The following is a 4,651-nucleotide window of genomic DNA, read 5'->3' on the forward strand; positions in this document are numbered from 1 at the left end:
CACCTGTTATTTTTTTATTATTTGAGACTTTGTGCATTCTGCATTATACCAAAGGCCAAAACAAATAGTTTATCGTAGCCCTAACGGAAACACTATATCTTTAATTTTCAACGCTAGGACGAGACACGTATTTGAAAGTGCAACAATGATAGGTATCTGAGAAAAGTACAAATTACGTTAAGAAAAGCAACGCTATCCTAAATTTTTTTACCCAAAAATGCTTTCTCAATAATTTTTCTGCAGTTTAAGCAAGGTTTCGTTTAAAAAAAATCAATGTTCTAAAGTCTGTATTTAAAAAAGGCTATCATTGTTGCTTATTGGAAAAATTAACTGTTTGATTCAATTTTTAACAAAATGCATTTGACAAGCAGGTCGAAAAACGGATGTTCTTTAAAACACTACAAACTGACATGATTACTCTAAATATCAACACAACAATGTTGTATCTGTCAATTTGCAGAAGCAATATTTTGTTTTCTCTTGCCGGGATTCGAACTCGCTTTTTGGATATCGAGAAATACCGCCTGCTCTGTTAAATATATCTTTTACATTTATTGTAGTTAACGTCAAGGAAAAATCATACAATAGTGTGCCTGTTGGTCTAGGAACAGGTTTATCTCTAGCGTTAGTAGTAGTGGCAGTTGTGTTTTTAGCTGTCCTTAAAAAAAGACACAAAAGGCCATCTTCATTAGAAGGTACGCGTACATACAATGTTAATTTTGATATAACAGATTTCTTATTGTTTATGAAAAGCATAATTTCACTAAATATATGTTTCAAATAATTCATCAGGCGATAAATTCGTTATTTCATCTAAAGTCGTGTCCACGTTTTCTGTATTAATGTACCTTCAAATTATTATTTTGATTTTTATATAAAAAAAAATATCGTTGCAATACTGTTTAATACATTATAAAGTTAAAGCTATCGTATCGATGAAGAGAAGAGAGGAAAGATGCAAAAAAACCGGCATTTGAAAGTCATAAAAGAAGGTATAATAAAAACAGAACTATCATGAACATAAAAAAGAGGAGAAACAACATTAACAAAATATAATTTAGATAAATATCACACGCAAACGCAAATTACTAGTTTTCTTAAAAAAGAAGGTGAACTAAACGCTCCCTGGAAAGGCAGGTTCGAAATGATTAAGGCATCTAAAGATATATAAAGTTTTTCATAAAATGCCCTGTACCAAGTCAGGAAAATGGTCATTGTTATATTATAGTTCGATTCTTTGTGTAACATTTCGGTGTTGTGTCTCTGTTGTGTCGTAGTTCTCTTATATTTGATACGTTTCTGTCAGTTTTAGTTTGTAACCCGGATTTGTTTTTTCTCCATCGATTTATGAATTTTGAACAACGGTATACTACTGTTGTCTTTATTTAACAAATATGAATGACAAAAATCCTGTTTCGTTGTAATAAAACAACATATTTCATACATAATTTTCTGAGGAGAAAGCGAGAATTAATATACATAGGATGAATTGATCACTTATTGACGTCATCACTGACATTTTCACATTTTGTTATACTATAAAAGGACTTTTAAATGAATATTGGTAAATATGATTCCCCACTTGAAACGACTTAATAAACTACAACTTCGTGTACAAAAATTTACCGAAAACAACTTCCTCCAATACTTTTTGCGATAACCCAATATTTATATCATCTTGTGAGAATGTATGCGACCTGAGCAGTGTCGTCGCAATCCAGACAAAATTAAAACCATAAACGAGCAGCTGGAACACAACAAAATTTACAATTTACTTACAGTGCGTAAATCACTCGTTATTATTTCATTGAATATGTATCTTCAGAAACTAACCAAAGTTATCAGTCAACACAGATATGGAATAGGTAAGATATTTTTAATATATTTGGATTGAGAGTCTGACCATTTGGCATCAGGATACAATAAAATCTAGATGGAGTTTTCGTCCGCAATCCATGATTGTTAAAAAAAAAACAAGTCGGTCTAGATCTTGCAATGAATTGTGTATTTGTTTTGAGGGAAATGCAATTTATTTGTAAGACTTTAACTTCCTTTTATCTTAAAAAACGGACTAGAGTTACCAGAGGGACATTCAAATTCATAAATTGAATAACAAAATTGACAACATCATGGTTAAAATCAAAGTGAAATACATCAGTATAAATCATAATTGGTGCAAGTAGTGGGAAAAAAATTAACAAGAGAGGGACGAAAGATACCAAAGGGACAGTCAAACTCATAAATCCAAAACAAACTGACAATGCTATGGCTAAAAATGAAAAAGACAAACAGACATACAATAGTACACATAACACAACATAGAAAACCAAAGAATAAACAACAGGAACCCCACCAAAAACAAGGGGTGATCTCAGGTGCTCCGGAAGGGTAAGCAGATCCTGCTCCTCGTGTGGCACCCGTCGTGTTGCTTATGTGATATCAAATCCGGTAAATAGTCTAATTCGGTAGGTTACATTCATGAAAGGGAAGGGGATCGTAGTTACGACGAAATGAACATATCCGATAATATTTGTGAAACGGTTATTCTTTAACGGTCAATCAACTCGTGATGGCGTCCGTAAAATGTACGAAGGGATGCAATAACAAACTACGAATACGTTGCGTTTAAAGGGTTTTAAAAGTATTTTTTAACTATGACGCTCAAACCCAACCGTTTGAAAATCAATGCAAGGTAACGTAGACGTAAAGATGATTTGGCTTGATTAAACAAAGATCCATATAAACATATTACACAAGAAAAGAGAAACAGTATACTGACTGCGATTTATTTTTTAGTATTACTTTAATCAACGGGATTAACATACTGCAAACAAAGTATGAGACATGTATCAAGCTGTTACATTGGTTGTCGCTGGGTTAAACGTAGCAGAAATAGACTAATGTTTCGTTTGAACATTCCAAATTGATTTTTGCTAAAATATAATGTTAAATTAGTGAATAGCTATCAAATCCATTTTATCATGAATAAATTGATTATTGTAATTTTACATAAATATAAAATGTTTTCGATTTGTTATCTTCTTTTTTATATTTATATAGTGACATGAGGACCATTTATTCTGGACTCTCCGGTAATTTTGAAAATGGTATGTATACTTATTTTATTGATTTTGTTCATATGGAATATCGACTGTAGTTAGTTTTATTATATTTTACATTGGAATTTTCGTATCTACTAGACAATTGTTGTTAAAACAATTAGATTTCAACCCATCTAGGTAAAGGCAAAGTTTAATTGAATTCTGAGAAATATGTTTAAATTTTGTTATCATAACCAGTATTCATATTAGTAGAACTATTTACAAAAAATAACAATAATAATTCTAAAAATATTTTTGTTTTTGTTGTTGCTGTTATTGCTTTCATTATTTCTGGTTGATTTCTTACTCTTTTTGTTTTGTTCAAAAATCGTTGTCAATATGATGAAACTTTATACAACTGTCATACAAGTCAGTGGTTTAGCTACAAAAAACAGGTTTTATCCAAATTATTTTTTTGGTCAAAGGTTATTACAATTTGAAGCGTGCAAAGAGCTTGAAATTGTCTAATGTTAAAATTCAAAGATCGAAAAGAATATTCGACGTCATACTGGTATCTGCAAAAGACCAAATTCAACCATATACAGATTTTTTTTATTTTATATAATGGGAGTTTTAATCATAGAAGAAATACTATACAATTTCTGTCTTCTGATGAGGAAGATATGAGGTTTTATTGACTTTTTTCAAAAGTCAATTAAACAACATATTTACCGAAATAAAAGACAGTTATTGTGTTATTCCAATCACTCGTTATAAAATCTATAAATGTAGTAAAACGTTTTATATGTATCCCTTTTTAATTATTTACAGCACCGAAACCTGAAGAAACCGAAAACAATCTAAGGTAAACAAATATATAGAATCTGTTGTTTTCTTTATATACCACTTTCATAAAAGCTCATAGCAAATGACGAAAATAAAGTTATAATCATTTAGATAAGCAAATAAAAGTGTTCAATTCACATTCAATTGAGAAATTAATTACTTGGACAAAAATAACAATAACACAAATGTTGTTGAAATTGGAATAAACTAGAGAGACTTGATATATCTACTACGCGAATAAATATTTTTTGAGAGGAGGACACAACAAGTGTAATACAAAACGCCTTCAAAAACTTTCCTGTTCGGAGTTGTTTATTCCAGATGATGAATAAAGGTAAACGAATTTTACCGACGTTCAAAACTGGTCAATCTATTAACAAAACTATGAAATTAAAATTAAGGCGTCGGATTTGCCTTTCCGTTTTTTACCTTCATCTGGAAGCACATAACCCGACTATATCTAAGTCAATAATACATACTCGTGAACACAGTAATCCTTATCACCAAAAGTGCTCAAAACCAAATAGTAAAATTCAACTTAGGTCAACTTTGTCTCTTATATTTAGTATGTCTATTACAGTATGAACGAGTATGAATCAGTTGTTGTAACACAAGCTGTACAAGTAAACGATGAAACAGAAAGACATATCTCTCCATATGACAACATCCAGATCGAAGGTACAGACACACATATACCGTAATACATCCCTGTAGACAAACGTAGTTCGAAAGATTTTATCAGAAAAATCGGATTCGAAATATAT

General features: G+C 30.8%; 1 long non-coding RNA gene across 1 annotated transcript; it reads left to right on the forward strand.

Moving 5' to 3' along the window:
- Window positions 1–582: 582 nt before the first annotated feature.
- On the forward strand, window positions 583–3,107 carry LOC134692136 (uncharacterized). The gene is made up of 3 exons (XR_010102238.1): window positions 583–695; window positions 1,826–1,865; window positions 3,061–3,107. It is a non-coding gene; the product is annotated as an uncharacterized LOC134692136 (long non-coding RNA).
- The last annotated feature ends 1,544 nt before the right edge of the window (window positions 3,108–4,651 follow it).

The sequence above is a fragment of the Mytilus trossulus genome, chromosome 12 (genome assembly GCF_036588685.1).
Source record: "Mytilus trossulus isolate FHL-02 chromosome 12, PNRI_Mtr1.1.1.hap1, whole genome shotgun sequence".
Taxonomy (NCBI): domain Eukaryota; kingdom Metazoa; phylum Mollusca; class Bivalvia; order Mytilida; family Mytilidae; genus Mytilus; species Mytilus trossulus.